The sequence below is a fragment of the Sparus aurata genome, chromosome 24 (assembly GCF_900880675.1).
Source record: "Sparus aurata chromosome 24, fSpaAur1.1, whole genome shotgun sequence".
Taxonomy (NCBI): Eukaryota; Metazoa; Chordata; class Actinopteri; order Spariformes; family Sparidae; genus Sparus; species Sparus aurata.
The window spans coordinates 4,624,074-4,648,309 of record NC_044210.1 but is presented as its reverse complement, the minus strand read 5'-3'; the positions used below and the strand labels follow the sequence as shown (position 1 = coordinate 4,648,309).

The following is a 24,236-nucleotide window of genomic DNA, read 5'->3' as shown; positions in this document are numbered from 1 at the left end:
AAGGAGTCTAAGTATGAGTGTTTTGGCCAATTTATTTCTTTACATTTTCAATGGAAGTCATACGATTTCAATTGTGTAACTTTAAAAGTATGACAGGAGGGCAATCTTTAAGAAGCCATTTCCTTTTTTTAATGAATGTATTATTATGCTGATATAGTAACAAAGTTAATTCTGTGCATTTCATCTGGGGAGGAATCGGACTCAAAGGTTGTAAAACCACCAGCTGTTGTTTTTGCATTTGCATTGCAAGCACATGTTGTTCAAGCGTGTTCACCCTCCACCTGCAAATCAGGCTGGGACTTCATTAAGTCAAAGGTGGAGTCCCGTTTCATCATCAGTTGTAATGCAGACTTCTGGAGGGCAGGCTACATATCTGGTCGTGACGGGACATGCCAGGAGAGACAGACAACAGCTGTTATTCACTTTGACAATACTGACACACTTGTCTTGCATATGGGAAAAGGTCAAATCAGTGCTCCACAGTCAGCTAACATGACTTTGGTGGATGTTTTCTCTGTGTGCGGGTTACTGTTGAACTAATGTTTGCGCTTTTCACTCACTAATTTGTAATGCTCCTTCTCCCAGTTGAACAAGACTACAAATGGACTAGTCAGTCATGAATTATGTAATCCACTTGTTTTCTCCCTGGTAGTCAAATCGATGGGCAGCGTCGGAGCAGCCGACCTGTATGGCTGCGAGCTGCATTAGGCTCCACGGTAATGTGTTTGACAAGAATCCAGACGGAGCAAGCCCTGCTCACATGAGAGCCAGCGAGGTTTATACCCTGTCTCCATGCTCAGCTGAGGCTTAGACAGCGGCCTCCCGAATGGCTGATTAAATACAATCCCCACTCTGTGGAGGGCGAAATGGAAATAAGAAACACGCGGAGACAAGCCGGTGACTGGTAGGATGTGGGATGCTGACGAGGTCTGCTGCTGTAATTGATCTGAATAACTGCTTTAGACAAATGGGTTAGGGTTAAATTGATAGCACAAAAACCTGGATGCAGAGAGACGGCGAAATGCTTAAGATTAGGGCAAGAAACACAATCATCAGGTTGTCAACATAAGGCCTTTATGAAATATCAGTCAGTACACGGAGCCAACTGTAAAGGAGGATCCTCTCTCTGACCACATCTGTAAACTGAAACCAATTATAAATTCAGTCTTTAATGTGTGAAATCTGTCCATTTGCAAGGCTCTAAAGCATGCTCAGGCACATTTGAAATGAGTAAAAAAATGCATGTGTCGCAAGAATATATTTCATGCCAATTTTCCATGTGCCTTTGGTTGCTTTAGTTTTACATCTTTCCCCCTCAATGCGGTATTTGTTGCCTTTATAACTATGTAAGAAAGAATTGTGCAGAATATCAAAAGGAATGTATTCTTGTTAAAGAGCCATTTTTCATTGTTTTCATTCATGTAATAGGCTTTTTGTTATAGATTTGTAATGTAAAACGTATCCAAAACTAAAGTGTTGCAGTATCTTTATATGGACCAGAACATCACCTGGTATTTATGATGATGTTCTTGTTTTCCGTGAAAACTCCGATACTATAATCAAACAGCCGGCTTCACAGCACAGAGGTTCCACAGAGCCCCTTTGAAATTAAATGAATGCTTTTTGGCAAACACATAGTCATAGTTACTGGTAATGACTTATTCAGCTTAGTAATAAGTAAACAGTATAAGTAAAAGAGAAGTAGTGCACAGTGGTGTCACTGTCCAAGATGCGATGAAAGGATACAAAAGGGCTGAACATTCCCTTGTCAAACTTCTCACACGAGAAGTTTTGGTGCATTTCTCTTTCTTTTGTGATAGTAAACTCAATATCTTTGTGGATTGTTTCGATTGTCATCAACATGGATTTTTGATGGGTGGATATCATATATTTTCAGACACTCTGTAGACCAAACAATTAATATCTGTAGATCAATCAGTGATAAAAGATAATTTGTTAGTCGCGTCCCCAGACCCCTACCTTTAACATACACACAATACTATGATTTAAGATATCTTTTAGCAGTCAAGAAAACATGCTGTCACTATTCCCCTAATGGGATTATGTCAGTACTCTGACGAAAATGTGGGTGAAATAAACAAATTAGTCTAATTGAGTTTAGCTGAGGACACATCACCACTTGGATACCAGTTGTACTGTTGCAGGGTCATTTGGTCAATCTCTTTAGTTGCTGCTATCTCTGATGGGGTAAAGTGGCAGAGGATGTTATGCAAGCCTATTGCTATCTTTTAGTTTAACATGTCGAGTTGTAATCTTAGTGGCTGTCACTCCTGTCCAGGCCGAATGAGAACAAAATGTAATCACAGTGACATGTAGGAGCGCTGCGGTCCAGTGTACTTGTACTGTATTCACTTCGCTGCCTTCTTTTGTTCTCTTCTCGGGGTAATTTAAGGCTAAAGATCTAAAAGCACCATTTATTGATTTAAATGACAGACTCCCCGCTGTCTTCAGTGCAGTACTGCATTGGCAAAATTAGAATTTTTTTTCACAATTTGTTTCATGTTCATCTCTGCGTCCTGTTTTATAAACTAAACACTGTTTGACATCAAAGTCCTTTAACAGTTAAGTTGCTTTTTGTTTTTGAAATAGCTCTTTTGTGTCTTCTTTGTTTTATTTTTTGAAAATAATTTTTTTTGTTTTAGAAAATTTGATTTAAATTTTCCAATTCTTTGTTACCCGGTTTCTTTATTTTAATGTGTCCTCTCTTCTGACTGATCCTCTCATTTTCTTGTTGTTTTTTCCTTTTACCAGTTCAGTATTATAGACCTATAAGATCTTAAAACTTATGGACTTGCTACCTTCGTTCCCAATTTTTTGTTGACAGATTCATAACACTTACACACATACTGGTTGTTACTTATTGTAGAAGTGCAGCAGAGATGAGCTGTTTCTGGTTTCCTGATGTGTGTCATGAGTAAAACCAGCCCTTGGTTATAACTCATGTGTTGATATGGCATTTAAGTCATAGCGTAAAGCATGTGTAACACTGTTCTAAAGGTATCACCAGAATCCCCATAGACTCATCAAACCGTCAACATGTAAAATATCATGTTTGCTGCGGCTGCTGGCTGCTGTGATTCTTTCTTCCTTGCTCGTTTTGTTTTGTAGTACAAAATAAAAATAAAAAAAGGTTAATTTTTCTGGGAAAATATAAAAGAGATTTGGATATCGTTATATTGTGATGTAAATGCTGTCTTTTCCTTTCCCTTTCCTACATTACAGTAAAGTGATTTCAAGTCATTTTCTGAACTTGGAGACTGTTATACTTGTTTTGATACTTTACCCATGTAGTCTTAATATCCACATCACTGATGATCATTGACCAGCAGGCATCCCTGCAATATTGTTGCAGTATCTATGTTGAGCTATTTGGTCAAAAATAATGATATTTGATTTTATCGCTCAATCCTAGCATTTATGATGTATATTGTGTATCGCGATAGAGCCTAAAAATATCGGCATATTATTTTAAGCCCTGCCCAGATGGTTAGACTCTTAAGGATTCTGGAAATACCTGTAAGTATTGTTTAACTACCTTTTGTTTGTTTTTTAAGACAGTCTTACTTACTTTTTTCTATACCTACCTTCCATGAGTAGATGCACACTTCCTTCTGTGTGGTGATACGTGTGTGTGTGTGTGTGTGTGTGTATGTGTGTGCGCGCGGAGTTGTCTTAAAAGCAGCTGGGCAGCATTCCTGTACTGCTGGCTAATCTGGATTCCAGGACAGGAAGTGCCTCCCTTCTCGCTCTGTCTGGCTTCCTGCCTTCACGTAGTGGATTAAGGGGTTACTGGTGTTCACTATACCTTCACCCACCTAATCCATTTTACAGCTATACTTTAGATCTAAGCCAATCACTGATCTCCAACTGCGTATTTCCCACCTGCTGACTGGGACATATGTTACTCCTTCAGTAGCAGGCTGTAATGTGATGCATGTTAACTGATCTTTGCATATGAGGCAAGAATAATTGTTTGATGAAGTGAATAGTGGCTGGTGATCATATTGTTGCGTCTGCAGTGTTACGGTCATTGAGTGGGGAGGTGGAATACTGTAGTAGCCATGTGACGCAGAGGTCAGCGGATCACATGAACATCTTGGCTTTGTCTAGTTGTCAATAATTCATAAGCAGACCGGCTGACAGTGTGGACTGACGTTTGTGTAGCTTGCTATGGAGTCTTCCACTGCAGGGCTGCTCAATGTGGGGTCCAGGGACACCAAGGGATGCTAGAGAGGACTTCCCTGCAAAATGAGTAAAAGATAAACGTCATTAACATATACTTACGTTGAAATGATGATTTTGTTTAACTCCTAACCAGTCAAAGACAGTGTAAGTGTAGACTATTCTTACAAAAATTGACAATGAAAGTGATAACATCATATCGTGATATATATAGCATCAGTACCGTCTTTTCCCAGTTTTAAGGCTGTATTACAGTAAAGTGATGTAAATGTTTTAAGCTACCCGGCTTTACTACTTGTTCTTATTTTTGCCATTACCCACTTTAATTATTAGTAATGTAGATATGATGACGGTCATCAAAAATCTCACTGTGTTCGTATTCTGTGAAACAAAAAACAAAACTAATCATCACAGACACTAAAATGACTACTACTGTGTCAGAATAACTTTTCACAACAAAATGTGTCTTTCTCCTACTAATACTCTAACTGTAAATTGCAACAGTGATGGTAAATGTTGATATATACCATAGCATGTATTGGGAGAGGTCTTGGCTCAAGAGATTAAAATGGTCCTCCACTACACAAATGGGCAGTAGTTCGATATCCCTGTCAAAGTGTCAACGGGATAGTCACCCCAATTCACTCCTGATGGCTGTTCAGCTGGTGTGTGAGTGTGTGTTAATGGTTAACCATTGAAATATCATGGGGCACTTTGGATAGGAAGCACATGACAGCCTCTGCCATCACTGAAAGAATGTGTGTGTTTGAATGGTTAAACGCATTTAACACATTTAATCAGAAGATTAGACAAGCGCTACATAAATGCATGTAGTTTACAATCTACCATATGCATGACTTGATGTGTGTATACCAAAAGTTGGTAAATTGAGGACCTAGGAAAGGTAGTCTTTTATTATGACATACAGCTGCAGGGCCCCCTAACAGTTCATCTTGTAGAGCGGGTGGGCCATTTATAGAGGAGGTACAACTAATATCTGTTTTACTTGTCCTTTTTTTCCTCCCCTGATTAGACGTTTGGTCTATAAAATGTCAGAAAATGGTGTAAAATGATGACTAGTTTTTCGCAAAGCTCAAGGTGACGCCCTGAGAAGTTTTTGTTTTGTCCACAACCCAAGATATTCAGTGTACTGTCATAGACAAGTCAAGACACAAGAAAATACTCACATTTAAGAAGGTGGAATCAGAGATTTATGACCTTTTTTCCCTTAACAATTTACCCAAATCTATTAATTGGCTGTTAATTTAATAGCTGACACCTAATTAATTGATTGTTTTAGCTCTAGAGGACAGCCATGTTGTTGTGAAACTGTACCGTGGCTTCAGAAGCATGCTAATGTACATGCCAACAGCAGCAGGTTTCTTCTTAGCCTCATGCTAATCATTTAACACCCGCTCGTCCATACTGTCCACAATCCACAAAGTGCACCAGGGTTAACCTCTTTACCTGAAGGATTTACGGCCTCTTACTAAGCCACTCGTCTCTGGATTGTTTTGTAGCTTCACTGGCTACTGCTTCTGATGAAAACACAGTCTTGCCAACAGAGTAAAATCAAAGACTGATACTGAATGAAGTAAAAAGTAAGAAATGAAGTAAATCTAAATATAAAAACCGGGGGGTCGATGTCGATAATCCTTGACAGTGAGCCAGCTGTATATCTAGAGGGTCCGTCTGAATGCTGTTTCTAATTTAGGGGTGAAAATGATAGTATTCATAATTCTTAATAGTTTTGTTTTTGGTCTTGATTAAGTTATTTATAAAAGTCTGCAATATTTTGTAGAACTTACCCCCTTGTCCTTTTTAATGAGAATTTGCTGCTTCCCCTTTTAATCCCATTCCGCAGCACCCTGTATTTGTTTACATGATGATGCAATATGATTTGAATAACATTTAACCAAATCAAAGAAATAATACAGTGCATAAAAAAAGCAGTATTAACACTGACAACGTTGAATAAGCATCTATGTGGGTGCCACTGAACATACACCACCTATCCAAACACAGTTGCGGGCAGTGCAGACGGTGTATCTTCTCACGGCAACGGCGCCCCGATGACAGTGGCCCCCTCAGCAGGACAGTGCACCCTGCCACACCACAAAAGCTGCTCAGGAAGGGCTTGAGGACATGAGAGCTCAAGGTGTTGGCCCGGCCTCCAAATTCCCCAGATCCCAATTTGCGTCAGCATCTGTGGATGTTCCGGAGCACGTTTGATCCACGGAGGCCCCACCCCCCCCACATAAATTACCTAAAGGATCCACCACAAACTTCTTAGTGCCAGGACGTGCCTAGTAGTTTTAAGACCATGCAGGTGGTTCGGAGCTGTTTTGCTTGTGGGCGCCAGCAGAATATTAAGCAGGTGGTTTTAATCTTTTGACTGATTGGTGTACATGCATACTTGCACAGAGACAATTTCTTTGCAATTTGCAGTGTTCTGGTGTCTCAATGGATAGAGAACCATTATTATACGAGTTCATATGCACATCTTATACTCCTTTTCAAATTTCCGCTGATACACAAAACACAAAAACATCATTGCTTTATAAAAGTTTATCTCCTCACATTCCCCATACAGTACCTGCTGAGTGTGAGCTCCATTAAGGGGTTGTATCAGTGTCGTTGCCGTAACATTAACAGTGTTTTACAGCCCAATGCATAAGGAGACAGATGATGGATGGCTCGGGGTTAATGGTGCGTTGAGGCCTCTATCCAAAGAGAGACTGATACAGAGAGAGGGAATGAGAGATGTTGTTTGAAGTTCATCATTGTAACATTGCTCCGAGGTGCCAGTGAAAATGCTGAGGGGGGCAGGTACACCTTAATGTTCTCCCTATCTGAGGCAGTGGAAGCTGAACACACCATTCCCCACGGCCCTCGTGTCAGACAGAAAAGTGAAGGAAGAGTGCACACCCCCTCTTCCTACATGGAGATGCTGACACTGCGCTCGCCAGACATCACTCCCTTCTCCTCTGCCCCCCCCCAGCCCCCCTCTTCCTCTCCGCCTAAAGGTCTCCTCCTTTTTCTTCCTCTTTGCTTTGTTTGCCTTAGACATTAGCAGGACATCATTATGGAACAACTGATTATTAAGAAATCCACTATAAGCTGACTTCAGTTTTAATATTAAGACAAGATAGCTATTGGTGCCATCTCTGTTTTTATTTCAGAATAATGCAGACATTTAAGCGTTTTGTTTTACAGACACACACATTACAGAAGTTGGAGCCCCTGCAGTTTCTCCTTAGACAGATTTAAAAGCATTTCAGTGAAATCCAACGGGAGCACATGTGAAGCCACTGTTGCAACCCAAAGCTCTCTTACAAGGTGTAGTACAACATCTTTAAAAAGTGCCCTTTGCCTATTCCTGAAGGTGCATTTGTTGCCAAGCCAAGCAACAAATGCAAACCGTTATTATTGTACATATATACATACTATATATATTTATGCATTCCTACATATATATAGTAGGAAGCTGAAATTGCTGAGCGCTCAAGTGAGTTCCTAAACCGACCAACTTGTGCACATGGAACAGCATTGATTATTCTACAACAATATCGATGCACTTTCGCAGTAGATGACTGTGATCCTCTCTAACCACTCTGACTGTCAGGCTGCCAGTCTGCTAAAGCGGAGCAACACCAAGTGATATAATACTGAGCATACACATTACTGCACTCAAAAATGTCTCTGATAGAATTGAGATAACATGTTGTGACATTAGAGCCACAATTATGTTAAAGATATATTTTTGGTTTCCACATGACTAGACTACGACACGCTACATTAATTCAGTTTCAACTTTGCTGAGGAAGTTTGCTCATATGAGTCGTTATTTTTTTTTTAGAATATCTAAGAACATGTAGTATTGAACACTAAATCTGAGAAAAGAGGCTCCTCTGATTTAAGACAGACAATAATTTGAAGCTACAAATGCAATAAAAGGTGCAGCACATGACTATACTCACACTGGGAGAAGTGTAACGCAGAAGAACAATATAAATAATGGCATTACGGTCACATAAATATATTCCTCTTGGTGCATCATTCATCAGGGTAAACCTGGATGACAACATCAAATCCTTTTTAAATGTGCACGTAGCATTTTAACATTAATAAATAATCAGCACATTAATATTTGAGTGTAATTGCCACAAACAAAAGAGGCCACCACTAAATTTGCAACCCAGCTGTATTTTTTACATCATGTGCTATCAGGTTGGATTAGGTACTAAATCTGCAGGATTGATTTATTGCACAAAGTATGGCTGCAGCTGTTGATCATTGATAGTCAGCTTTTCTTTTACTGGTTATTCCAACAATTTATTGAGTGATTGGGTAGAAATACTTTTGCTTTATTGAAGAGTGTCTCTCGAAAATAAACAAATAATTGTTCAAGAGTTCACCTAACTCCATTAGTAAATGCACATTTATTTACTATGTTGACTATATTGTTCCCCTACACCTGCCGACTCTACTCACTGCAATCAGACTAAACTGAATATACATGCTGTATTGGATCGGTGAATTTTATACTCCTTTACTATACACCTAAGGAAGCTCAGGCTTTCACAACCTGCCCGCAGCGTTTTCATTTTTTCGTTTTTTTGGCAAAACGTAAGGGCTTTTCACATTCCATAGTATCAGGCTAGGGCTAAGGCCTAGGCAAGGTGTTAGTCCTGAGATAATTTAGCCCCTTTTCACAAACAGGTCTAGATAGCCCTAGGGTAGTGTCTGGGTTTGGCCACTTTGAAATGTGAGCATTGTGTCATCATCTTTCTTATCCAAATGGCTCCCTTAGCTTGTACTATGCAAAATATTTAAGCTAACTGAGTCACATGATAACTAGCAGCCATAATGATTTGCGATTGTTTTGTTCTCAAGAGTGTCTCTAGGCTCTTTTAGGTGGAGCAAGCAAGCCTGCTGTCTGCCAGGCTGTCCTGTCACCAGGCTGTCCTGTCACCAGGCTGTCCTGTCACTGCTCTGCCACCTGTTGTGTGCACTGCAGTTTTTACAAAGCTACAGCAAGAAAAACTCAACTTTATTAACATCCAACAGCTACTGAACATATAGTTAGGAAAACATTACTTATGAGTTAGGCTGACAGATCTTTTGTGGCCCTGGTCATCTACTGGACAACAATGGGTATGGAGATTGGAGGGACCCACTGCACTGGTAGTCCCGCTGTACAACCAGATAGATGGAGGGATTGCTATTGGCTGCTGGTGACTAATACACATCACGTCTATTAATAAAGGACATTGTTAGAGTCATTCATTTCAGTAGTAATAGTAGTTAAAAGATTCACATCAAGTAATTGCATGTTTCAAAGTAATTAAGGCTAGTGCTGGTGGTAGGAGTGGAGTAGATGGAGGGTTCACTTGGACTGGCTTTCCCAGTTGTGGTGTGCGTGTGTATATTTTAAGTGCATTCAGTTCAGTGAGTAATTTCACTTTGTTTTGTGATGAATTATTTTGTCTTGCAGCTGCAGCCACATAAAAGCACTGAGTGCATTTTAATAGATAGAATTACTTTAATGATCCCAGACTGGGAAATTATTTAATATTAATATTATAAAAATATATATATATATATATATATATATATATATATATATATATATATATATATATATATATATATATATATATATATATATATATATATATATATATATATATATATATATATATAAAATATAATAATATTTAATGGAAGAGTAAATAAAATCCTTAAGTTGTTGAAGATACCACTTCTCAGAGCTGTAGCTCAGGAGGTGGAGTGGATCCTCCAGTAATCAGAAAGTTGCTGGTTTGATTCCTGGGTTCTCCTGGCTGCACACTGAAATATCCTTGAGCAATATGCTAAACCCCAAATTGCTCCTGTTGAGCAGGCCAGCACCTTGCTTGGCAGTTTCTGCCATCAGTGTGTGCATGTGTGTGTGAATGTGAAAAGTGTTGAAAAGCCCTTTGAGCTGCCAACAGAGTGGAAAAGAGCCGTAGAAGTCCAGTCCATTCAGCAACTGTAATTGTGACTATGCATGACAGCACTGCCACACTTTACTTATTTTATATTTAACTGCTGACAGTGTAGCGATGTTACTAAGATCACAGATTCTAGGAATCCATTTCCAACATGGTATTCAGCCCCGGTCATGTGACTGGTCTCATGAGTGCCATGTGATGCTGTTAGCCACCCCTCAACCCTCCGATTTGTCCTGTGATTTTTACTGAGATGTGATAATCACACTTGTGGGGAATTTCAGGAATGCGGGATTAAAAAAAAAAATGTTTTTGTTGCATAAAATAGCAATCACAATGGCAATCTCAATGTGCCTCATACACTCTGACAGTATCACACTGTAACATATATCAGTCAGATAAAAAGAAAACGTTTGGATGATGGATGAGAGACAAACGTTAACGAAGTGACAGAAGATTCAGACAGTCAGATAATGGTCAGTGGTAGAAGTGAGCACAGAGAAAGAGGACGTTTTGTCTGGCTTTTCAAATATATAATGAAGATAAAACTGACCATATAGTCTTTTTCTCCCTTCTTTCCCATCTCACACTCACATTGAGTGTGTGTCTTTGTCTTCCTGGGTGACATGAAAGGGCAGCAGGATTCATGGGGCCATGTAATAATGAATCACCATGGATAGGACACAACAGAACTGGGAGCAGTGATGCTCAACTGAAGAGAAATGACAAAACGGTATCAAGCAGAAAACAAATTGGTGTAATAATCTAATAAACAATTACACAATTAGGATTTGTCTGCAGTTCTTCATCAGTTGATCAACATAACAGACTCACCTAACACAGCAGATCTCAGGGGGCTCTCAGCGCCTTATTCATCTTATATCCCATTGGCTGGCGGGAGCTACTTGTCTCACCAATCCTCACGCCTGCATTCAAGGATTACATCCAGTCATGTATGCACATAGATCGTGTTATTGTAGGTAAGTTTTGTCTGGTTTTCCCTGCAAGTGCAGATTTGGTAGAGGCATCAACTCATGAAAAAGAATGTGTTTATGTAAGAATATAGCATATACGTAGCTTGAGTGGTATACTGTGAAGTGATTTTCACATCGCTACAACACTACAGGAGAATGTGAGGGAAAAGAGGGATTTTAATCCAACATTTTAGATTATATATCACTAAACTGCTGGAATATTCTCACAAACATTTAGACTTGTAGCCTTCAGAACCAATTCCTCCTGGCTCACAGTATGCACCATAACGAGGCAAGGACTTCTCAGCTAGTCTACTTTACAGTGATAGTCTGTGCAGCGGCTGGATTTGTGTTTCTGAAGTAAATGGACAATTCGTTTTCTATACCGCTCAGGCTTTATGATGTATATTTACATGAACAGAGTTTCTTTATGAGTTGGAGCCTCGGGCATTTAGAGGGAAACAGACTTCCCTACTGATAGCAGGATCTGTGTGCAGACATGACCTGATGCAATCCGGGAAATGCAGCTGTGACGATGCAGCCTACCCCTCTCAGGTAACCCAAAAGAAGGATGGAAATCAAAACAATTCTCTATTTTTTAAATTTATACATTTATCCGTTAAACATTCTACAAATAGAGAATTATAAAAATGACTGCAACATGTTTAATTTTACACCAAATATTAAATCACATTTTTCAATTTTCTATTCTTCATCTGGTATATGGAAAAGTTAACTGATTAACATTACATGGACCCAGGAGAGTTGGATTAGGTTTTATTTCCAATGAATTCTTCATGTTTTAGAACAAGTCCACAGCTACCTGCAATGCTATTGGCTGTGAAGCTCCAGAAATGTGTTGTGGACTTCAACTACATTTTCATTTCAGGCGAATTTTTCTTTTAAGGAAAAGGTATCAGTCATGATGAAATTGATTAAATGTTTAGATTATTGAGGGGAAATTGATTGGTGACCGTTCTAAAATTTTACAAATTCTTTCCTTCACTTTTTAAGCAAAAATAACATTGTCTAGTTTAAGCTTCTTAATTGTGCAGATCAGATGCTTTCCCTTTTCATATATGATGATAAAACTTGAATTGAGGATTGTTGGTTGAATAAAAATAAACATGTAATCTAAAGCTGCAATTATAATTGGTTAATCAATAAGGCGTCAATTATTAAGTGTCATCGACTATGATTTTATAGTTTTGAGTGATTTGGCACCTTACATGTGAATATTTTGTGTTCTTGTGTGCGTGTGTGCACATGTGTAGCCTGACAATGGTTACCGGCAGCACAAACAGTCTAATGAACACCATTAAGCAGTAGTGTCCCTACAGGACCAACATTAGGGAAGAACGAAAAGTGCTGCCATTAACGAGTAGAGGAGACAAAGAGAGAACGAGAAGTTGGGAAATAAACCCATTGAATGTAGATAAAAAGTATTAAAAGCATTTTAGTACTTTTCTCTGAGCTCTTGGGAGACACGTAGACAGCATTAGTTTACAGCAGGAAGCGAAAGCACTAACAGTGTGGGGTAAAACACAAACGCACAAGACCAACAGTTAATGGCACTGTGACCCTCAGGAAAATAAAAATGGCTGACGAACAGAACTGACTCATAACGAAACACCACAGGAATGTGGGTTGGTACATATAATATAAATAGATCATGGCTCCACCGCTCCACAAAAGATATTTATTAAAGCTGCAAGGAGTGTTGAGCAGGCCCTCGCACCCCATGCGTTTCATGGTGTGCAGCATCCCCTGCCTTGAAGGCCATAAATGTCAATTCCTGTGTCCACTAACAGTAACTTTAATGAAACAATTTAATGTTTACATACAGCAAGTGGCCTAGTAAAGTGACAATAGCTTCTTATCAAGCCACAAGAACAGCAACAAACACTGAATACATGTCAAATGTACAGTAAAGGTACAGAAAACAAATTGTTTATTGTTTATAGCTTTTATATGCTACATTTTTGTGCAAATAATTCAGTGAAAAATGGAGACGTTTCTTTGAGACAACAAATGTAGATAAGATTTACATTTACAGCCTGATCATTCCAAATATTAAGTGTTATCATCCTCAGCCATATGTATGCCTAGGTATTTAATGGTTGATTTATTTAACAGGGATGATGTGAAGAGGGGAGTTGTTAAGTGGTAGTAACTCACAGTTCTGTACAAACATTAGCTTGTGTTCAATTGTATCAAAAGCTTTGAAGGAATCTAGACTTTCAATTAAGCCTTCATATTCAATAAAATAATTGTAATCAAGTAAGTCAAGCACAAGGCATATATTGTTATTAATTGATCATCCTGCTTCTGTGCCTAAAACAATTTGTGTGATACTGTTTTATGATTTGTTGGCATAAATATGGGTTAAAGTTGTATCTGTCTGTACTTCATGGTGCATTTAGGTGCATGTCTTAAACTCTGAAACCAACATTGCTTTATGGTAAAGGACATGTGCATCATGGTGCGTTCAAATACAACTCATGAAAAATCTCAATGGCAATAGAAGTATTTTATGCTCACAAAAAAATTATCGTATTTAGCTGATATAGTATTATATATACATACATACATATACATATATATAATGATTAATAATCATACATTTGATGTCTATTTAACATGTAAAACCTCTGGGCTCGCTGCCTTTCAGAGGCATTGTTGGAGTTATTTAAAGCGAGCTGTGTGTCGACAGATCAATGCAGGCACTTAGTGTGACCAGGGTACTTACACATGCTCACACAAACACCGACATGTCTAACCGAAGAGTTTGCTGAGGGAAGTAGAACAGTCACTTTGGCTACGTTTAGACTGCAAGCAAATCTTTCTCCTCCAATTATTCAATTATCCTTGAATTTGTGTGTGTGTCTGTGTGAGTGTTCCTTTTTATTTTGTTTTTTCTTGTAGTCCGTTTACCGGATGTGCCAGTCTACCAGCTCTAGATAGAGAAAGAAATTGTCAAGCTTAAATTACTTTTAAATCAATGCAACAAAGTTGACTGCTACTCCAGCAGACTTCTGTCTGGTCATTTTTGGACAGTTGGAGTGAGTTGTCCCAGACGCAGGAACATATTTTTGACAGCCTGACACTGAGTCATACTGGTCATGTTTTCTATGTGAAGTTTATGAGCTGAGGTGTAGCCGTGGATCATTACCATTTTGTAATCTACTAACTGCTGAATAGTGAGAGTTAGTGACAAAGGTGAATTTTTTTGTTTTTTTTGTGTTTATTAACAATCTAAGGTTAGCTGATAATTAACGTTTAATTAACTTTGGATTTACCAATTTCTAAGGATGGCTATTATATAGTGCTACCAAGTAAAATTTTGACAGAAATTTAAAAGAAGCTTTATAACAGGTGCTACAGCAGAACTTACTGACAACAGTAGCCTCAGTGCTGAAAGCTTCCAAGTTGTTACTCAACCATCAGGCCTTTGTAACACTTATTTCCATGTGACCTGTATGCGGCATTAGGTCAAGTCATGGGGGATCATGTGCCCATCAGCAGCACTCCCTTCCAGTTCCACTAGCTGGTCAGTGAAGCAAGGAGGAGTTTGTGTAAATGTATTCCTCTTGACATCCAAAGAATGACTGTGCATATCCACAGTAAATCTACAGCAATAGTCTTCTATCCACCTCTGGGTAGAGTCACAGTGGCTTATTAATCTACCTCCTGCCTTGCATATATCATAGGCCTGGGAAATATGGCTGAAAAGTCTATCACTGGTATGAAGTTTCATATTGGTCATTATCACCCACTTTTTTGATCATTCTTAATGACCTGTTCTATTTTTATCATTTTAAAAGACCAGGTGAAAAATGTCAGGGTTTCCACACATCCCAGAAAACCTGGAACCTGGAACCCATTTTCCAGTCATGGTAAATACATGAAAAAGCAAATGTGTCTAGATTTTAAATTAAGTCTTTTGTTGTCCTGGAATATTACATAAACATTTTCCTATCAGAGCATCTGTCAATTGAAACGGCTTAGGGATGTTGTTGACAATGTTAGTGTTCCAATGGTAATGTAATGTTATGGTTATGGCTGTGAACATACCCCAAGTCACATCATACAGTAGCATCTGCAGGAAGGTTTGAGCTTCTTGTTAGAGACAAATGGAAAGATATTAACAAGCCAACGGCCGTAAGGCCTTGAAGGCCAATAGCAATACCGTCTTTTAGTAATCAAGGAGACCAATGATTGATAAATTGTACCACATTTGTAGTACAAATAAAAATATTTGTGTAAAAGTTGAAAATAACCAGTGATGGAATCTAACTAAAATTTACTGTACTTGAGTACAATTTTGAGGTGCTAGTATTTCCATTTTCTGCTACTTTATACTTACACTAGAGTCAAAGAAATGCAATTTTAAATCAATCTATTTTATCAGTAAAATGCTGAATATCTGCCCTGATATTGGCCTGGCCGATATTCGGTGTACCCCTCATAATTTACCTGTGACTACCGCAGGGTCAGTTGACCCGGGAGTATATCCTGATTGAATACATTCACACTGCACAAAAAACCTAGATGTTAGTGAAACTACAGATGGGAAACTATTGATGACATGTATATTGTAATGTGGCCAGTGAAGGGGAAGGATATGGTCCGCTTTCAGTGGCGGTAGCTCCGGTTAGCTCAAACGACACGGCAGGCAACATGTGGGATTTCCGCACATACTTTTATTCCACTGTAACTTACAGACCATACCAGGCCAGGTCGCTACGGCACTAGTTATCACATGCATACATGCCTTGACACACATAGGCCGAGGATCCTACACCTATACATCACAATATAAAATAAAATAAAAGGGTGGTCTTCACTCCGCTGGCGGCATTGCTACGCATGGTGGAGCGGAAGCACATCAACTCTTCTTCTAGTTACAGGTTACACTATCCACTTAACAAAAGGAGGCGCCACCTAGTGACGCTACATTCAATAACTCCGACTGTTACAATATCCTCTATACATATTGCCGTCTTTTTATCTCACCGAGGGCAATAACTGCTTCCAGCAGTTTATAAGAAGCAATGCCCTTAGAATAGCTTTCAGAAAAGTGCTGCTTCAGAGGTTCCTCAAATCTGACATAAATTAAATACCGTGGGAAAACACTGAATATTTGTAATTTTGGGTCATTAATGTTATATTTTTTTGAAAATCTAGAACCAGAAGAACATTGTGGTAAAGCAGGTATATTATCCCAGTTCTCTACTGAGATCTGCTCTGTGAAATCCAGGTTAATGAATTTCTCTGTATAGCATACAGAAGCACTGAGGTTCATATCATCTCTCCTGTCCCATTTCTTTCCCACTCCTAGTCATTTATCATACAGGGGAGCAGTGATTCAGCAGGACGGGTTGGTCTTGTGGGAGTGGTGTGTGTTAGTGTGCTAAGATAAACTACCTCTGTGACATGATATGTAATTATGTAAAATTAATATAAAATTAAACTGTATTCATTCTTTAAAAAAAATACTATCATCGCACCAGCTAATTATAAACATAAACACTGCGGTAACCTTGTGTTATGTATTTAAACTCAATTAGAGCTCAACTACATTAAAAGTACTCGCTGTCATAAATAATAGTTTTATAAGGCCTTTAAAAAACAGGTCGCACAGCGCTTCTGATCTTCAAACCACAAAACAAACCATCACACACACTCGCACACTCAGCCGTACAGTGGTCTGCTGACCCACATTGGTAAAGGAAGTTGATTAATGTCAATTTCAGCTCATTTCGACTCAGTGACAGACGATCTCAGCTCCACAGACCTGCTGTTTGACATTTTCAAAATAAGGTTTCAAATCTTTGCAGTATTATAATGAATAACTGTTGTACAGCTGCAGAGATGTCATGGCCCTCAAATCCTGTTCTCCAGATAGGAGAAAATGTGTTCAGTACAGACCCCAGCAAGCGTCAACGTTGTGACATGTGAAAGTGTAAATTGTGATGCAAAATAATGATTCCCTCTAATTACGAATACTATTGGAATTGTAATATCTGTCAAGAGATATGATTTTTAGGAATCATACTGTGCAGCACTATTTGTACGTTTGATATAAAAAGTAAGCATGTATATTCTGAGTGCATTTTGATGAAGACCAAGATTTGGTCATAGCTCAGTCAAAGATCTATCATGTGCAAAAATTTCACTCATACTTTTCCTCCATCTTGGCTGATCAGGTGGCTGTCAGTGATTTTTCTAGATTTGTGGAAGACTTTCATGCACGTATTTCACAGGAAATCTTACCTCTGAAAAATATGTAGTTTGGGTAGTACTATAGCAAGTTGTAACCGTAGCCTAAAACCAAATCTAGCAGTTGTACTACTGAATGATAAGCTAATGAGCTGAATTTGAATCTTACAATTCATTATGCTTGAATGTCTGGTCATAGAGCACTGACTAACGACTTTATGGAAATCTGTCATCAAACTTGCTCTTTGTATCTTCCTGTGTTTTTCCTCCTCTGACTCTTTTTGTGAGGATGTGCAGGTGTAGAGATTTGACAATATCACTTGGTGTTTCGCACACACAGGTACAGTCAGACCAGTATAGATGCTGAGTCTTAAAGTTCACTGACTCTGATTAATACCAGCAGTGCTGGCATTAATGTGGTATGTGTTTGTGTGTGTGTGTGTGTGTGTGTGTGTGTGTGTGTGTTTGTGTTTATGTGTCTGTGGTTACAAAGCAGGATGGACTGCAGGGGTAAGGGCACTAAATCCCCAGGAGACGAACACACACACACACACACACACACACACACACACACACACACACACACACACACACACACACACACACAGACAGTTTGCTTTATAGACTGGCATGGTTTTGGCTATTCTTTCCTCCTATCTCTGGTAATGCCAGAGTGACTTGCTGTTTAACCTCCACACACACAACAGGAGCACAATTACAGAATTTATATTAAACAACAACTTTGTAATTTCTCTGGACTTCTAAAGCTCAAACCAGACTGTGTTGCCTATAAAAAAAAAGACAACACTGTCTAGAAGTGCTCTGACTCACTGTAAATCATTTAAATTTGTGATTAAACATGGCTATGTTTGCTTGAAAACACAGGGTCAGATAAGGGTCACTGCATACCAACTCTTCAAGGTCCTCCTAAATCATGTATTTAATAGGGATGTCCCGATCAGGTTTTTTTTCCCCGATCCCGATCCGAGTCCTTTAATATTTAGTATATGCCGATACCGAGTCCCGATCCGATACTTAGCCTGAACTAATATTTTCCTGGATGATACAGCTGCATTAAGAAGAAAAGTACCTGCATCCAAGCTGTTCCTTAATAGGTTTTTTTTATTTTGTTAAAACAAAGTATATACTTTCATATGGCTGCATATGCTATTGCAACATTGGTCTCCACCTTCCTTGTGTTAGCAGGTGAGTGTGTGACGCTGCACTGTGACAGCAGACCCTTGTGTACAGCCAGCTGAAGTGTGTGAGACGCAGCCCACTCTTGGTACCTCCATATCATCCACAGTTTTTTTCATATTCCTTACGTTGTCACGTAAAATGACGTGGACGCGTTGCTCGTCTATTTCACACGTGTTCAACATCTCCTCCATCGTCTGTTTTACATGCTTCTCTGTATGAGACCCACGAAACTAGTGCGCATTCCGGCACGTCGTAACTCTAAAGTGGAGTCAATATAATGTAAGACCAGGTTACGAAGAAAACCCTGATCCTCTACCATGGAGATGAGCTGGTTATCCAGAGCGATTAATTTGATCACCTTCTCTGTAATATTTGTTGCTGTTTCGAGGATATTTCTCTGTCCTTTTGAAAGTATCCGCGAGTGTTTGTTGCTTCGGTGTCTTTGCCTGTATTGTTTTAGTGAACTCGTTGTATTCTTTGAGTGTCTGTTTTTATATGCCGTATCAAATGAATAGCATTAAATGCAGCTCCGCGAAACAATGGTATTGCAGATGTTCCATGTCGCCGTTGGACTGCTTTCGCGTTCTAATTTAAGTTATTTCCACACTGCAGACATTTTATCCACAGATTTGCCAGAGTAACGTTAAGTGCGCGTCTGCGTTCTGCCACAAATTGTGCTCTGACATAAAGAAAAAAAAAAAAAAAAAAAAAAGGGCTTGGGTCCACGTTCAAAACTGCCGATTCCGATCAGTGGAAAAATGCCCAGATCGGCCCCGATCCCGATCCTACAGATCGGTTCGGGACATCCCTAGTATTTAATTAATTGGAAATTGTAAAACAACAGCAAATCTTTTACCCAAATGAAGAATCATTCGTTTTCAAAAATGTATATATCAATCTTTCCACTTGGAACCAAATTTTGATTTTGTGTAGTAAAAAAATTCCGTTCTGTCAGATCTAGATGCTTTTTTGGTCCTGCAAAAAAAATTTAGTTTTTAAAATCTTTAAGATGATTTGACTTTATGTTTTTCCAAGAAGGATTAGTTTAATTTCCTTTAAACGTTATTACAGACGTACACAAAATTAAAGATGATATATTATTATTTTTTTAAAAGAGTACATTTTCATAGTTATATCACTGACTGTAATTTCATATTCAGCTGTTGTATTTCATAGGTACATATTTGTACTGTGTTGACCTCAAGGTTTTCTTTCATGTTTTTCACTGGGTTCAAAATATTTGCAGTACAGCTTGTAATGGCGTGGTTTGTTGCATAATGGATGATTTGAAGTAATATCCAAAGGTCCTACTAGATTTTTCAGGCATATCCCATGGTCTTCATCGGCATATGGAGCTCAGCTGACATTTCTGTCATAAAAGTTGGAACCCCCGACCCCCAGAAGAAATGCTGTTCAAGACAGATCTACATCCAGAACTGTTGTGACTGATTTCTAAGAAAATCATGAGTTTGTGGAAGCAAGGAAAATGTAAATCAGACACTTCAGCATTGATTTTTTTGTACAAGCTAAGTTAAAAATATAAATTACTTGGACTCACAGAGCTGTGATTGGCTGCTGACAGCTATAAAAAGCTGCTTTGTGGGCAACTTTTTTCAGCCTGACAGCTTTTTGAGCCCAATTTCTCTTTTGACGTTACTCACCACTCATTTTTCAACACGTACTCTGTGGACTGTTTCCTTCAGTGTGAACTCCGTCATGGTTAAAGGTGAAAGGGTTGTGTTTGAAGCTGGAGGAGGATTTATCATTATCTTATTTGGGCCGGCTTGTTGGCCGCGGTGAGGTTGACAGGTGACAGATGGAGAGCACAGCTGGTATTTAATCTGCAACTCAGGTACAGTTACACACACCCAGACAGCTACACACAGATATCAGGACATTCATCAGGCTATCACATATACACATATAAAGATAACAATATATCTCTCACAGCGCAGGCAGGTTGAATCTTTTATCCACCGCATCACTTGTGTTCTTTTTTTTTTTCTCTTTGCAGCATGCATGAAGTACATGAAGTACTGCATTAGTTAGCCACTGTATTGCCCCACAAACTTAACAGCTAACATACAGAACAAGATCTTACAGGTGCATACAAAAGACTGTATGTGTTCGCTGCTATATTTAACCTGCTCCAGTGCCTTTTTAAAAATGTTGAGTCCATCGGGAGCAGATATGAAAAAAAAATGGTGACTCTGCTAAAGCACTCTGTACTCTGAGAATCTTCACCAATCTCTACATCACTGCATTTATAAAGCTTAATCAGCCTCTGAGCCACCACATTTTCAACATAATCTCAAGTGGAGTAGTCAACACACTGTATGTCTGTATTTAATGCCTAGTGAAGGGGACAGGATTTTTCTTATCAGAAGAAAGAGCTCAGTTGCTGCCGAGTGATAACACACTCGCGCAGGATGTGTGGTCAATCATGTTTGCACATGCAAACCTAGTTTATAACACAGAATTCAGATGTGTGTAAAGTAGATGTGCTGTGACGGTATCGCAGTGAGCAGGTCGTCCCAGCTTTTGATGAGACCTGTTTTCACTGCTGCCTGTTGCAGTGGGAGATAAGATGCTTTTGGTATTGGTCATCAGTGGAACAACAGCTCAGCCTCTAAAGCTGCAGACAATCGTTTTTTTGTGTGTGGCAGTGATTTTTGCAGTGTCCTGTAACTGTTATCTTGACTTGCCAGGCATCATACAGCACTACGTACAGTGTTACTGCGAAGAGGGAATACCATTCGGATTCTGTCATCTGAAATTCATACAGCAAGCTTCGTACAGTGTGTTAGTGAATACCCCTGAGTACACACTAAGCCAAATTTGAAAATACATTTATTCCTCACTGTTTTCCTCTGCTAGGTTGTGTCAGTTTCATGATACAGCTTTTAATCACACATTTACAATGTAAATTCCTTCTGAATTTGTTAGCATTTAAATTGCATGAAACATTTAAAGTGCATTTCCATACAGTGAAAAGTGTGTGTCCTGGCTCAAAGCACTGTATACAGTCACTATTACACAGTTACACAGTGTTTAAGTATAAATAATAGAAGAAATAATCTGAAAAAATAACAATGTTGGCTGTGTAGTAGACATTTGTTCTTGCGATCTGATGAAGACAGAGAGATTTTTCCATTTTCCATGTTGGTGTTTAGGCAGAGATCTTCATTAAAATGACCTGAAAACACAAGTGTGGATGCACATTTTTGAATGCTTACAGCGTTTAACGTTGGAACTGACTTACTCACTGTAACTTGATTAAGTTACTGTTACATTAAACCTTCTATTTGAATAGCCAATTCAGGAAAAAAAGCAAAAAGAACGACTGAAACTTTGCCAAAAAGAAAGTACTCAAGTAGTATGGTAGATGTATTATTAATAATCATTAATATTCATTCAAAAGTCATTATTTTTGTTATGTCTCTCATTATCAGTCCACACCAATGAGCTTTACTCATGTTAGTCAGTAAATGCATGTTAGCACAACACGAGCTTTACATTTCCATCACTGCAGAAAGCAGGAGGAGCGCGCGTTTTAAAGCTCATACTTCTTACACACACACTTTCTGCTATCCGTCATTTCAGTGTCAGCATGATTCCCTGATATAGTGTCAGTAAATATGAGCTGCTAGTGCTATCCCTCCTGTGGCTTCAGCAATTATGCTGCTTGGAAAAGCTCATGTGGAGGCGTGGCTGTGGTAGGGTGAGAATGCCAGCAGACCTGAGACCAGCTGGACATTTACAGACTGGCACATTGGCAAGATGTCACGAATATAAGATGGAGCAAGAGTATGACTGGCTTTAGAAGTTATCAATAAAAGTCAGTGGAGTGCAGGTGCATTTTGTACTAGCTGTCAATGGTGTAGACCAGTGATTCCCAACCAGGAGGACTTGTAACCCAAGGGGTACTACTGCTTTTTCCACTGGGATTGGGAAATATTGTATACTAACTCATTTGAAAAAATCTTTTATTTGATTTAACATGTATCCACATATCAGCTACAACAATTAATTTAGGTGTTTAAGGTGTATTAATTGCAATTAAAAGCATGTGAAATCTATTTGGCAAGTGAGCAGGAGAGATGGAACAACTAATTAAAAGTAATGAATAAATAATTGCAAAGGTTAGCTAAAATTCACGGATTAATAATTTAAAAGGTTGGCTAAGAGGAAGGCCCAGCGCATACTTAAAGACAACACCTAGCCCAGCCACAGTCTGTTCATCCTGCTGCCATCTGGCAAAAGATACAGAAGTATCCACATGTTCTGTATTGGTGTTTTGTTCATGTGTGTGTAAGTCATGTTAGAGTCATGTGCTGTGTAATCATGGATGTTTTATGGATTCATCTGCGCCTGGCTGTGGAAATTAATTCCCTCTCTAAGGAAAAACATTGAAGTCTGTCTGATCTAATTGAAATGGGAATTTTAGATGAGAGGACGTCTTCTAAGTTTTCTTTGATCACAATCACCTCTGTTCCCTCTGCTGCTGGTAGTACTGTAAGGCACATACTGTAACATAACTGAAATTATATAATTGCTGTTTTTCTTTCATGGTTGCCTAACCCACACAACACACCTTGAATGCTCCGCATCAAATATTGTTCTCTTTTCCTTTCTGAATATTTCCTCTGTGTCTCTGGTGGTCTGGGGTGGGGGAGGGTGGTCGCTTGTTTCAGGAAGTGTGTGTCAAATGTGCGAGTGGGTGGGTCCGGCTCTTCCTGTTTACAATATGGTCCTCTGTTCCTGATCACAGTGGGACTTCAGTTTGTGGCTCTGTAATGCTATGTCCCGATCCTGTGGGAATGATCTGTGCGATTTTCAAAGCACTAACATGTTGGCACAGTTAAGTAATGATTTGAGTCACTGAGATGTGGCGGTTGAAGGTAGAACCTGTGTGATGTGTTTCATTGGATGTGCAGCTTTAATTTCTGTTATTTTAAGTTGAACGGAGAAACTGAAATGCAAAACAGGAACAAACACCGGCACAGTTTATCACACCAGGATTTAAGTGTTGTTACCTGATATTGAAGACAAAAAGAAACGTTTCTCCCCCCCTGGAGTGGTCTGATTGGTCAGGCTGGATGGTCAGAAGGTGCCGTGGGTAGTTTTTTTTTTTTTTTTTTTGGTTTAGTGCGTTTATTTCGGTCTTGTAAGAAAAAAGACAAATACAATAGACAAATATAAAAGTATAAATACAAAACAAAACAAAACATAACAAAACAAAAACAAAATAAATCAATAACAAAAACAAATCAAAACAAAAAACACAACAAGCAATACAATACACTTAGTAGTGATCATCTCAAAATTCCACTTCTCTTTATCAAGAACCTTTCTTCTCCAAATTTAATTGATGTGTTTCTATCATAGGTAATACGTGTTTCAGCAATTACGCTGAAAGATTGCTTAAAAAGACAGAAATATAGCTACATTTGAAGGAGCTACTGTCCACTGCATCTCTATACAAAAAATGAAAAAAAAAAAAAAAAAAGAAAAAAAAAGATTATCGATGTGAGTTTTGACAGAGAAAACCAGCTGTTGTTGGCTCACCAAAAAGTAAAAGCTATTTTAAAATAGGGTTTACAGTCTTAGTTTCACTTCTTGAAAACACAAAGCTGCTCTTTTC

The 24,236-nt window shown here is 38.8% G+C and overlaps 1 protein-coding gene and 1 long non-coding RNA gene across 9 annotated transcripts in view; one reads left to right on the top strand and one right to left on the bottom strand.

Moving 5' to 3' along the window:
• Positions 1-24,236, top strand: part of atp11a (ATPase phospholipid transporting 11A) — a 57,311-nt gene that overhangs the window by 990 nt on the left and 32,085 nt on the right. The window lies entirely within an intron of this gene.
• On the bottom strand, positions 32-23,743 carry LOC115577165 (uncharacterized). The gene is made up of 3 exons (XR_003983037.1): positions 23,629-23,743; positions 4,176-4,262; positions 32-373 (listed from the first exon to the last, which is right to left on the bottom strand). It is a non-coding gene; the product is annotated as an uncharacterized LOC115577165 (long non-coding RNA).